At 38.2% G+C, this 14,388-nt stretch overlaps 1 pseudogene; it reads right to left on the bottom strand.

Annotated features, from left to right (window-relative positions):
* Positions 1–9,080: 9,080 nt before the first annotated feature.
* LOC104874518 lies at positions 9,081–10,049 on the bottom strand (annotated as a pseudogene).
* Positions 10,050–14,388: the final 4,339 nt, after the last annotated feature.

Raw genomic sequence — 14,388 nt, 5'->3', positions numbered from 1 at the left:
GTATCGGGAAACCGAGGCAGGAACCAAGCTCTGTTAACACAGTGATTACCTTTTCCACATTTAAATAATGAGGACTAGCAAAATATCATCAAATCCTGAGACAAAATAGCACCCCACAGATGGTTCATTATTCTTTGCTTTCGCACTCCCAGTAATTGGCAAACAGTTCTTACTACAACGGAATGCCTCTAAGAGCTAGATGTGTTCTCAATAGATTATTTCTGTTTCACGATGGATCACAAATCTGCCTTCCCCCAATTCTATCGTATCCGCCTAGTTTTGAGTTCTCAAACAACAGCATCCACTCCCTCTTCCATGAGACAGATGTTCTTCAGCACCCCGTACCCACCCCATCCTTAGGTTTTTGTCTTCCTGGGTTCCTTCAAACTTTGGCCTGTGACATGACTTCCCTCTGTTTTGACAATACTCTGACCAGAATTCTGCCCTTGTATCTATTAAAATGCTTTCAGTTGGAGGTGACAGAGAGCCAATCTCACGTTGGCTTCAAGTTGCACTGAGAACTCCAGGGACAGAGCTATTTAGGCACTGTTCAGCCAGAGCTCTGGGTCCATTCCCTATGGCTTGCTCTGTCCGGCCTTTATCTCCGCGTTAACTTTCTCCCAGGCTGACTTCCCTCCTGGTTGTTGGATTCCTGCCAGGAGCAATTAGTGCTGCATGGTGCCTCATTCAGTGGGAGAGGCAGGTTGCTTCTCATTAACTGCTGGGAAAGAGAAAACACTGATATTTACATCAATTGGCCACCCCTGAACCAATCCCTAAAACCACGGGAATGCCACGCACTGATAAGCTTAGGGCTGGATTAATTAAACCAATTAGAGTGCAAAGGAAGATGGAATTTTCCTGGCTGGTCTGAGCTGGGCACATTTTGTTGCTGAAGCTGGGGTTGAAGTCCGCTCGAGCCTGACCCTGGGGCCGACAGGGCAGGTGGAAAGGGTGCTGAAGGAAGTCATCAAATCCTCTGTGCACCAGGCCTTCAAACCTGTGTGGGACACCACTCTGGGTGGGTCTTATTAGTGTTCAAGTTCAGCGAAATAGGAATCTGTCTTATTGCCATTTCCCTCATTCTGGAAATGTTCTTTTATTAATGCTCTCTTACCTTGAAATCACCTTTAAAAAAAAAGCAGATGTAATTTTTATAGCTTGTAGTTAACAAAAGTACCTAAAGTGGTTTTTAATTTTTCTTTGTATTGCTTTGAGATGAACTTTTTAGAAGCCCTAGTGCATTCTGATGAAAACTTGATTGCAAGAGTCGAAACTGTACATTCATATCAGCTGCTAAATCTCAGTGTCCTGGTTTTATGCACTGTTCTGTCTACTAAAAACATTTGAACTGCATTGCTATCAGTCAAAGCATTTGCTTACTCTTTCCAGCTGGATGTCTCTTAACCTAGCCTGGATTGTGAAATGTGGCTCAGACAAGGCCAAGGACAAAGGCACAAGGCACACTGAGGATCATCATTGCCAGCTGATATCAAATTAATAACTGGAAGCAGCGGTTCAAGCGGTGGCACATCTGGTGACTTCCAATGTCACCATCGTCTTTCTACCCCGGTCCGCAAAGACATGGGAGTGATTACATCGAAATCCCTACCTAGACATAAATATTGCCTCTCAACCCCTGAAATCGCCTGGGCTACTCAACCTGCAGAAAATTAAATAAGGCTAATTTGGTAGGAATGCTTTTAGTGCACTCAGACTGGATCCTGGATGTGGTCTCATTATTTCCCAAGTACTCTCGATTCTTTGTTAGACTAATCCATTCTCGAATGCTATTAAAGATCAACATTGCTGATGTAATAGTTTCCCGAATCTACTTTTTTTACAGCTGGAGAGAATGGGGCGGTGATTTTCACTCTGATCACATCTCCTGGAAGCCTTCCCCTTCCATGATTTCTGTAGATTACTGCCAATCATCCTGTGATTACATCTGTAAATCCTTTCAACACCTTGGAATGCAATTTGCCTATGGCTGCAAACTTGAATTCATTTAAAATGTCTGGGTGGCTTCTTATAATCTCTTTTTTTTTTTTCTGGGACTTCAATTTACTCTTAATGGCATTTTTCCATCCATACTATTTTGATGGAGCGTCTCTGTAGTGGCAAGGACAGATACGAAAGAGGGTGGGGTAATCCTGCCTCCTGCCGGGATTTATCAGCCTCGCCTCATCTTTTCTAACCAGTGGGCTGATCTGCTACGCATATGCTTGTAATTATGACTCGGAGTCTTTGCACAAGTCTTGGTCTCCATTGGGAACACTTTTCTTGTTCGCAGCCTTTTTGTGATTTAACTTTTATTCCTCCATCAACTCTTAGAGATAGTCTCCCGGAGAAGCCTTCATTAGTGCTCCAACGCTAAATCTTCCTCACTTTGCGGTGCTCTCTCCTTTGGGGGCACCCTGAATACCTGCCAGCCGTGAGCATTTCCCCACTGCACTGGAGGTGGCTGGAGGGCAAAGATGTTTCTTACTTCTCTCTGCAGAGATGCTCCTACTGGTTGGCATCAAATGGGAGCTCAGTCACTCTTACTAACTGTTAAATGATCAAATCTGCAAAGGTTCTTCATTTAACTTTAGCGCTTTTCCCAATTCTTATACCCACCCCCCGATTATGTTCTGCTACATCACAGGGCCAGTTTCCTTGGCGGTCAAACTTAAGTGTCGAATTACAATTTCATCGTAACTTCTCTTAGTTAAAAAGCCTTGTTGGGGTTCTGAAACGTTCATTTTCAGGAAAGCTTAAAATAATGTTGCTGATGAAAAAGAAAGGAAATCTTTTAATATGCATGTACTCAATTGGAAAAACCATACTTATAAATGCCTTTTTGAGGCATGTGGAGTAATTATGACAGATGGAAACATGGTCATAAAATGAGATGACCTTCTTAAAAGACAAAATTAAACAGATTTCTTTCTTTAGGAATATTTCAAAGCACACATCACTCATTAAGTCGGCTTTAATATTTTGAGAACTTGAAAGACACATTTTATTGCACGCACTTAGTAAATTTTATATGATATTTGTCTCTCCTGTTTTGCCAAGTGCATCTCCTACTGACATTTTTTCTTCAGCAAAAACAGTTCGTCACCTATTCAATACTTCATAAAATTTTAAAACTAATGACAGTTTTAAAATTAAACAAATTCAAATATATTTTATATTTATTTGTAAACACATCCTGCAATGAGTAAATAATAAAGATATATTTAGCTGATACTAAAATTGAAGGCTCTTAAGTTTTCTATCTATACAAAGAAGGAAGGGTCCTGGTTTCCTCTCATTTCAGAGTCTAAATAGTTTTGACTCAGGTCAAATCCTGAACCGGCAAACACCCTGATTTGCCACTACTTTTTTCTTCTGTTCTGCATGGTTATGTAGTAGTTGTCTTGATGACTGTCACAGATTGAATGCATAGCTGCTCCAGGACTTTTAAAAAACTATTTTGGGTTATGTCAATATTCGTGCTAACTTGCCTAACCATAGATTCCAACGGAACAAATCCAAGATTATTACAAGCGGCTATAATTGACTGAGATCCAGAAATATCAGGCACCCTGATTAAGATTTACAGATAAAGATTGTTGCTGATTGGTACAATTAAGAGTTGTAATACCGGGCTGGGGATTTAGCTCAGTCATTCCACCGCCTGCCTCACAAGCACAAGGTCGCGAGTTCGATCCCTGAGTACCAAAATTATTATAGTACCAGTAATTCCTTAGGCTTTCTTTAGCCAAGGATAACGACAGCTCCTAAAACAGAAGACTTGAAAATAAATCAAAATTTTTAATGTGTATCATTAATATATTTATAATTCATTTTATATTCATTCAAGAGAGGAAACAATATCCACAACATAATAGAATATTACATTAACACCAGTATAACACTAACAACACCTAATATTTTATATTATAAGAAGTATGACCTATCATGTTGATAATACAAATGGTAACATGAATGTTAGTTATCACACTTACCTAATTTTAGTAGAATTAAGAAGATCTGCCTCCTACATTCTCAGACAGCCATGGGTTTTCTGCACAATTTAGGGCAAGTCACTAAACATTCTAGTTCCAACCCTTCCAAACAAAAAAAATATGCTCCTTAAAAGTTGCAATCTTCAACACTTGTATTAGTGGGCCTTTGAGTTATTTTTATTATGTCAGGCCCTATGAACACTGTACTTTGCCACAATAAACAACAGTTAATGAATGAGGGAATAGGAGAATAACTGAAAAAGTGAATGAGTGTAGGAGTAAATAAATAAAAATTACAATTTTACCTTTGGTTTATACTAATATATATCCTATGATTTATTATTTCGTGCTGATCTGACATTATATATGTCTGTACCTGTTTAAAAATGCATTAAGTTATATTTTAAATTCAATGTGAGGAGTGAAATATTTTAGTACCCAGAGGAACCCATGGGTACTGTAGTAACAATAAAAATGATCCCAATATGATTAATGTTAGGAATCACTGGGAAACAGGACCCTTTTCATCAACATTTCTATTGGTCCTACTGCTGCTCTGAATAATTCTTGAATTTTTTCTCAGGGTTCTCTGTCATAGCGTCACCACCTCCTAGGCTGTGATGACTTTACCTTAGCCTAAAATCCCCACTAACCTTGGAAGAAATCAACGAGCCCCTCACTTCTATAATGGTTCCCACACCCATGTAATTTTAATTTCACTTCCCTAAGGCTGAATCTGCCTCAACCACGTTTCATTCACAATGACAGATTCTACAGGCACAGCATAATTCTTCCCTCCAGAGGAAGGGGTCTGATCAGAAAGAAAAAAGTAGAAAGTCTGACCCCTTAGTTAAGGCAAATTATTAGTGTTGCATTTAACTTAAAGGAATAAATAAAACACTGCGTTTGAAACTTTTAGAAGTTCTATATGAGAATTTAGTGCTGTTTCTTTCCACTTGTCCCTGTTATGTTCCAGATTCCATGGGAACTGGGTTTGCTCTTGATTTTCTTTATGGCTGGGGAGACCGTGGGCCCAGTGTTGCTGCTCTTACAATCAATCTACTGCCATCCTCTGTAGTGAGGTCTTCACTGAAAGGAAGGCGGATTAAAATTCTTGGAAATTCAACTACTCATTCACAAAGGGAGAGTGTTACCCAACATCCGTATGCAATCTCCTTCTCTCTGATATCCATCAGCAGTGCATGGCTACTAAGGTGATATAATTTTACAAAGTTTAAAAGGAGCAGCCTGCATCACACTGGGTCCCATGGGTCAGTAGCACATTTCATGGGCAGTGGCCTACCCCACCACCTCCCCAGTAAATCTATGGATAAATAAGCTGCCTGCCAACTGGCACTGGCCTTGTCTCTGGAGAAAATAGACATGTGCTCATGGAACTGATTTATGTTTCTGAAAAAATAAAAATGGTAAATAACATATTTAAAGACAACTTTTCAAGCTCAGAAACTAAATTAAAAATGCTTCCTAGAAAGTTAAGAAAGTACTGAATCCATTTTGACCTTGGTATATACACTTAAGTCTGTTGAATCTTGGTATTTTTTTTTCTTTTTCTTTTTTAATGTCTCGCCTCCCCATACAGAAGGCACAGAAGTCAGAGCCTAGGGCTCATTAAAGGTGATAAAATCTAATAGGATATTTCTGCTAAAGGCTGGGACCCTAAAAAGCTGTGCTTGGAAATGTAACACATACCAGAAATGAACAGACTCCATAGCACAAGTCAGGAAAAAAAAATATATATATATATACACATATATATCTTTGCTATGATTTTTGTGCTAAGTTCAGGAAAAAAAAGAAAATAAACATGTCTCTGGAGGGGAGTGTTTATCATTAAAGAACACTCCCCACACGGATTGGCAGCCTGAATCCACACTGAGCTGGTGGCCCAAGGAATTTAAATCCAATAATCTGTTTAAAATGGTCCTCCATTAGTCATGCCTGCAGGGGCCTGAGATGAGTCTAGGCAAATTCTTTTTGATGGAACACACCTTCCTTCCAGGCTTCAAAGGATTCCAGCTGATAAAGTTCCAAGGAAAGCGAATTCACAGTCAAAATTTATAAAAACAATACCCTCAAGAAAGCATAGGTAGAATCCAACAGTAACAACAGATGTCAGAAAGACTTCAGATGTAGAATACAAAATGATGTGTTTCATATTGCTGAAAAATAAGAGTTAAAATATGAAGAACAGGTAAAACTAGGAAATGCAAATGCGATGGCAAAAAAGCCAAACAGAACTTTTGAAACATAAGACATATGTGCCCGAAATTGTAAAAGTCTGATGTATGGGAAAACAACAAATTAAATACAATTACTGGTAAATTTACCAATTGTATTATACAGCTAAACAAACTATCCGTAGTATAATATGAAAACACAAAGAGTTGGAAAACATAAAAGCAATGTTGAAAGACAAAGGGAATAATGTGAAACTTTAAATCGGACCATCAAAAATGGCAGGGTGAAAAAAGGAATTATACATATTATGTACACATACAACTCCCCACGAAACTGTAAATGTTATGTGGTACCAATAAAAAATTTGAAATTAAAAAATTTAAATGCAAGAAGGAAGGAGTAAGAAGATATTCGAGATGTCATGGTCAGTGTCCCAGAAGCAGAGCCTGAAGTAAGGGTTCATCACAGGTGACACAGCTGTGTCATCTCTGTGGAGACCAGGAAGATAGTACGGAAGCCGGAGAAGGAAAAGAAGGCAATCGGCAGTGTGCATCCATCTTTCTATTCTGCTCATTTCCTATGCTTGTCCGCAACCACATTATTTCTCTATCTTCCTCCTCTCTTATTCCCTTCACCCCCATGACTTCTAGGTATGTATTTTGTACATTTTCAACTCTAAAGAGGAGCTTCAGCCAGATCTTCCGGGGAAACATAGGAGTAAATTGCATTGTCAGTTTCTCATGGGAAGGAAGCCAACTTATATCCAACTCTTGCATCTGTAAGCCATTGGTCAAGGACCAGCAGAGACTAGGGGAATTAGCGGGGGAGCTCTGTATGTGTGGACAGAAGACCTCTGTAAGAAAGAAGGGTTCCTAAAGAAGAGGCAGAATTCACATTTGCCAGATTTGAGTGAAAATCACACATGTATTTGTTTATTTATCTTGGTTCTCATTTTCCTTTCAGTTTTGGTCTGGTCTCACCAACTCTTCTGTATGTATAAAAATAATTTCATTGAACTAATATCTTTGTTGAAAAGAAAGTCTGTGTTATCTGCTCACTTCTGCTTTGTAAGAATCTTTCTGGTTTATATCCTGCACTGAGTAGCTACTTTGAAGATAATGGCACACAATGCAATCACTACTGCTATTCTCCTATTATTTGGTTGAGAAAATTTGTTTTATTTTTTGATAAAATAAAAACAAAAATAATGTCAATAGTTAACTGTCTTTTTTAATGCATCTTTTGTGAGAGGCTTGGATCTAGTAACCTAATTTAAAATTATTTGTAATTGAAAGTCCCACCTTCTTTTTTCTTTTTTCTTTTAGGGACCTAAATACTCTTTACTGTCAAACTTTTTGCCATATTATTTCAATGTCAGAAAAGTGTGATTACCAATTTTTTGTCTTTATAATTGCAGCAGTGCTAAACCTTTACATTATGTAGCTAACAGATCTAATAGTTATCTGCTGACAATAGTAGCATGATATATATAAAATATTAACTAAAATAGTCCTTAGCCCATTTGTCTTTGTAAGAATATTATTACTTTAAAGGGTTTGGAAATTAGTTCCCTTTTAGTTTACTTTTAATAAATATAAGACTAGGACTGGGGATTTAGCTCAGTGGTGTCGCTGCCTGCCTCGCAAATTCAAAGACCCAAGTTTGATTCCCGGCACCAAAATAAACAAATAAACAAACAAGCAAATAAAAGGCTAATCCCCAAATTTATGAAGTTCTGCCAGAGCTCTAAACTTCGTAACAGTTCTTAATGTACAACTTGTTCTGGAGCTCTGCAGTGATCCAAAAAAATAACCTGTTACTACGTACAGACAGCATAAACAGTTGAATTCTGTGAAATGAATGAACAATAATCAATACCGTGTCACTAAGATTGTGCAGCTCTTTGTGAAAGCTTTAAAAACAAAACGCTGAAAGAATTAAGCTATTTTATTTAACATGTAATCACTGTCATAAAGCAAAGTTTATGTATTTAGTTTTCCCATACTCCAATGTATTTCCACAAATCTTTATGTTTATACTTTTACATTTTTTCATCCATCATGGAAACTGGATATGTAATTCTTTTCACAGGTATTAACTAAAAGATGAAAAGGTCTTAGAAAAATAAAATCAAGTATAATATAGTTGTAGCATCACACAAATAATCAGCAAAGCAATTTTTAACATTATTTCCCAGTACTATAAAATCATGAATTTCAGCCAGATTAACACTTCTGTATTTTTATTTCTTGTATTTTTAAATCATATGCTTGGTAAGTAGTATAGGTATTGATTTAATTTTTAAATCACATTGTTAAAAAATTCTAATTTGTTAATCAAAACATATTCCCTTTTACCTACTGCATTATCTCAGAATCAATTCTCCTAGAAAAACTATCCACATCAGAAAGACAATGAAGATCTTCCGTAAGACTTTCAAGTATTGTTAGAACAAAAATTCATGCAATATCTGATTAAAATTTGACATTTTACACTTTGCTAATTATTAGAAAAAAGTTCTTTAAAAATTCTTACATCATTTTCCTGCCTATCACAGTACTGCGCTGAGGAATCCTACAATTATATTTGTAAGCTATTTTCCTGCTGCTTCAATGATGCGACACAAATATTACTCTAACAGGAAAATAAGGAGCCAATCTTACAAAACTCAAAAGGAAGACAGAAGGCAAAGAGATAAGCTGACTTTGGCTTTTAAAAACCTAAAGTTGGGAGAAAAGAAAAAAAAGAACCTAATGTTGACCCTGAAATGCCAAATTCAAAAACAAAAACAATAATGAAAGCTTACAGCAGCGAGCCACAACCTCCCTGCTCGTCACTAAGAATTCTGAAATAAGCAACAGCTTTTTCTTCTTCTACTGAATCTGTAATATCTCCTTTTTGTTTTTCCTCTGTTTTGGTTGTAGGCAGTTCAAGTCTTGCCCACTGCATAGGCTCAGCTTTTCTCGAGGTGATTTCAATCTTTGTAGCAGTCATGGTTACATAACTTCCCTTTACATCGATCACACCCCCACAATTTCGCATTTTGATGAAGTTCTTTCTCTCCTTCAAATACGGTGTGCACATTTAATGAAGTACTATTTGCTTCTACTCGACTAAGCTCGGGAAGTGAATTTTTAGCACACACTGAAATGGGGACTTCACTGCCAGTCTGATGCCAGCCATGTCTGCATGGAACAACTTTTTCCCAGCATCCTTTTCAGTCCACATGTGTTTCCCGGTTTTAGAGTCCTCTTGGCCTAAGAGTGTATTTAAATCAGAGGTTTTCCTTCTGCAACAACTCCAGTATTTCATCCTCTCATGGAAAATAGGCACCCCAGAAGGATATATAGACTCTGTAGACCCTGAGGAGTCTTTGAACATCCTCCATTTTCACATGAGGTCCCAATCTCAATTTCATCAGTCTTCTTTCTTATTTTCTTCATTTCCTAGTAACAGTTTAAGTGTATCAAGTGCTTGTTTTAGGAAGGGAGATATTTTGAATTCCAAACTCGTCACTGGTTCATCTGAGCTTGGTCTTTTTATTGCTTCTACTGGTTGGTGCTTCAAAGATATGTTCCTGAAACTTGGTTTCAGTTCAGGTAGTTCTTTCTTCCCCATAGTCTTAACTTCTGGCTTGACTGGCTTGGGTTGTTTCTCACTATTATGTCCACCTTTCGTACAGCCTACAATACTTAAGAAGTCAGAAAAATCAGTTATTCTTCTTTCACAGCAAGGCCAATCCTTGAATGCATCAGGAAAGACCGGAACACCTGGATGGTCTGTACAAGAACCACTGGAACTGGTCTCGGGATCGAAGCGCTGACTGCAGCCTTGGCTGTAGCACAGTAGGGCCATTTTCCTTTCCCACCGTTACAGGCAAAGCTGAATCACCGCAAAGCTGTGACTGCAACTGTTCTGTAGCAAGTACCGGTCCGACCGAAAGTCCTACTTTCATTCACAATTTTCATAGTTTTAAATTTAAAATGTTGCTTTTGTATTTTACATTTTGTTGGATAATGTTTCTTCTAATCACCCTGAAGGTCTCTGTCTTTAGCCAATACATTTAATACATTTACATTTATTGGACTTGCTATCAGCGTCCCTTTATTTCTTCATATTTCATTGTTTTCCCTTGCATATCTTCCATAAAGCACTCTAATCCTCAATTTGACATACTAAGTTCCTTCTTCTTGTGTGAAAATTAATTATATTTTATTTTTTGCTTAGCAAAAAAATGCTATTATATATTTGCATTAATCTTTCCCTTCTACTCATATCTTATGCTTATCAATATCTATATTGTCTCTATTTCTCTCTCATCGCTCATTCCCTTTACTATGGGTGTATTTTTTACATTTTTAGCTCTGAATTCTAGGTATTTTTTGTGGATTTTAGGTTTTAACAATTAGAAAATTTACTAAGCAATTTCCTCATCTCTACATTCCATACATCACTCCCTAAGTCTATCTGACAACTTACTGACGTACTGTTCACAAGTTATGGAAGTCATTTGCTTGATGAACCTTCTGTGGTCTCCTTTGCCTGAAATATGTAAGTACATATTTCCTTAGCATCTAAATTATTAGTTGAATATAATATGCTAGATTTAAAGCCCCTTCATCAAAACCCTTAAATACGCCATTCCCCTGTATTTTGAACATAACATTAACATTGAGAAGGATCTTATTCTTGTTTGTAAATAATCTGCTCTTTCTGTTGGAAAGTTTTAAGAATGTCCTGTTTGTCTTTTAAGGTTTTTCACCTTACTCTCCTTCTTCTCCTTCTTCTTCCTCTTCCTTCTCCTTCTCCTCTTCTTTCTTCTCCTTTTCCTCCCCTCCTCCTCCTTCACCTTCTTTCTTCTTCCTCATCCGCCTCTTCTCTCTTCTTCTTCTCCCCTCACACACTTCCTTTCCCTCTCCTCATCCTCCATCTCCCCCCGCCTTCTCCTGCTCTTCCTTTTGGTATTTTCTATAAGGTTTGGCACTATGAAGCTTTTCAGTTTTTTCTTTAATTCTTAGAAATTCTGTGTGAGTATGCGCGCGCGTGTGTGTGTGTGTGTGTGTGTGTGTGCGCACATGTGTGTACTAGGATCTGAACTCAGGACCTTGTACATTCTGGGAAAGCACTTTACTACTGAGCTTCGCTCTCATCTTTTGGAGGATATTGACTACCCTTGCTCTTACTTAAGTTTTTTATTTATATTTACATTAAATTTCTGGCCCACAACTCTCCTTCCTCTGGTAGAAGGTGATGGAGTGCAACTCTAGCCTCCCCAGCTTCACAGTCTGGGGTGAATCTCTCCATGTGAGCCCTCTCTCAGCACTGCCCTCTGGGGGCTCTACTGTCTTTTCCTCCAGTCCTGGTAGTGACAATGAGGAGGAGATGGCTCCCCGGGGGGTCAGCCAAAATGTCAGAGAACCCGTGTTACCAAACCTCCAGGCTGCGGAGATTTTCTACTGTTTTTACTTCATTTGTCACCAGTGCTGGGTAGGGGGCCACATTTTTTCCTCCCTACTCTGTCTTGTATTCTATGTAGGACAATATGAGGGAAAGCAAGAATTAGAACTAAAAAGCTCTTCCCCAACTTGGCTTTCCTTATCCCAAGCTCTTTTCATATATGAAGACCAAGCAGCTTGTATCTTCCTAAAAGCTCTCAGTGGGTATTTTAATTTCAGCTTCTCAGGATCAACTATACCAGCACTTGTGACACATCTACAAGATTATATACTTTATGATTATAGAGTACAGAATTATGGATCTTTTGAGTGGAACAAGTCATCAATGCTCAATAATTGGTTAAAAATGAAGGGAAGTTTTCAGATTATCTTAATTTACCCCCATAATGGTAAATACAACTTTGCTGCTGCTCCACCCTCAACACACCAGCCCAGCTCCACAGGACTCTACCTGTCTTCCACAACAGTGGGCGAAAGTGTCCACTATACTCCCTACCTTGTAGGAACATCCTATTCTGTTGAGGACACTAATTTACTTGCATGGATCTCTAAGGAATAACAAAGTTGACAAAGTTATAAATCAAATAATCTTCAATTTAATGACCAGATTTTTCCATATTACTCATTGGAGCAGTAAGTAGATAAGAAATAAGGGTTTATCCCATGGAAAAAAGTTAATCTATGAAAATATAGACAAGCGAGGAAGGTAGAGCATAAGACCTCAGGACTTTCATCCCACAGAGTGTGATGCAGTCCCCAGTTCTCCCAGGTTTATGAGAGTGAAAGACAATCCTACCCATCACCTTGAACTGTTTTCTAGTTGTCCAGAGTATATTCATGAAATGGACTTAAATAGCTTTAAAATTGCTCCTTTGTCTTGAGCACATTTTGAAATTACAGATGAAGTATTTCTGTAGAAAGAAAATGCCCTTATGTCAGATTCACTTTTACATGTTTACTAAGACCAGGTTTTAGATCACCTGTGAAGCCTTTACCTTGACAGTCCCAAAGTGAGGGCAGAATCATGTCTGCTGACACTGACAATCATCAGCGTGAAGAACTACTGTAAAACACCTCTCCCTTTCAGATGTCTACATGTCTAAAATGAGATTTCCTCTCCCCTTTACAGGTAACAGGATTTATTTTAGCTCTTCAATATTTTGAAGCAATCTATTTGGCCACTGAAAGAGAAATTCTTCGAGGATTAATTGAACAAACAATTTGATGAAGACTTCTGGGAAATGACACAAAGGATGGATCATAGCAGGTGACTGCAACAGGCAGAAAAGTTCTTAAGAAAAGGCTTTCAGCAGACTTGAGAGGCAGAACCTCCCTCAGATTTTGCAAATAGTCCCCTTTCATGAATACAGGGCCCAGCTTTAGGTACACAGAGTTCAGCCCTGGCAGTCGCAGGCATAATGCGTCAGCCCAAAAGGACATTTTGAAGTAAATGAAATTGTTCTCAATGAACACAGTGGTACCTTCCTCCTACACTTCCTCCCCTGAATTTTCCCTCCAGCCGTCAATGCCTGATGCTTTCCCCTTCTCTGCCTAAACCAATTCCTTTCATTGAGGTGTCCAGTAAGAGAGTGGATGATTTGTAGGACTTAAGTGTCAAATGCTAGAGCCATCAGGACATGCATGGTAGAGGTTCACCCTTAGTAACTCGTCCTCTCATGGGTACAGAGATGAAAATAAATGCAAACCAATGCAATGAATACAGTGATTACATTCAGAAATGCTAGAAATGTGACCAAATAGACTGGAGTCATTAAGGTTTTACTTAGCCAGTCCTGGGAAAGTTTTTGAACTAGAAAAACCATTTGAACTAGATCTTTTGACCCTTAGGTGTGGGAGAGAAGAGAAAGGGGAGAGACTTCCATGAGAGTTAACTGAGTGCACAAGAGCTCCAAAAAGTGAGCAAACTGATTCACACTGAGGTGTGAAATTGCTGGGATAAAGGTTGGTACAAGCAACAAATCCCTATGAAGAAATGTTCAGGAACTGATAAATTAGGGAAACTCTTTGACAATAATTCTTTCACTTCTTAATTATACAATTTAGTCCTATTTCCACATGAGCATGAACAGCCTGACACTACCAATCTGAATGTCTGTCTACCTTACAACACACACCTGCACACATGCATACACACAAACACACACACACTGGAAACAGCCTAAAATGGTCTACATAGAATTTATCATAGTGGTATGTATAGAATATATCATTCTAGAATACAGAAAAGAGCATTTGTCTGTGTCACACTCAGCAAAATGTCCTGTCACATTGCTTTTTCTACCTTGATTGTTAGTCACATGTTTGAGAGGCAAATCCCAAGGATGCTGAGAATGGAGCTGGTAGGGTTTAAGCTCTAGTAGGGAACCACACTCTCAATCTGGGTTACACATAATGTTCTCTCAGACCAGACCTATACTTATTCCAAATGTATTACTGACAGCCATCAGGCATGCCAGTTTTTATGCTTTGTAATTTTTTTTCCTGTTACGTCACAGGGCTTACATATAATTCCACAGTCTCTTTCTTTCTTTTCCAGTTAATATTTCAGCAACCTCTGAAGGCTACAATCTTTATAAAGTTCCTGTTGCAGTGCCATTATTGGCTGACTCATTGTAGACCTTACAAAACCAAGAGAAAAAGTCTAATTACAGAGATTTTAGTATAAAAGGAAGTGGATAACTTTCTTGTCCACATACGACACTCAGTCACGTTGTATT

This window comes from Fukomys damarensis, unplaced genomic scaffold (genome assembly GCF_012274545.1).
Source record: "Fukomys damarensis isolate Sample0158 unplaced genomic scaffold, DMR_v1.0_HiC HiC_scaffold_25, whole genome shotgun sequence".
In the NCBI taxonomy this organism is placed as follows: Eukaryota; Metazoa; Chordata; class Mammalia; order Rodentia; family Bathyergidae; genus Fukomys; species Fukomys damarensis.
Note: the sequence above shows the minus strand (reverse complement) of the source record. Positions and strands in the feature narration are given on the sequence as shown.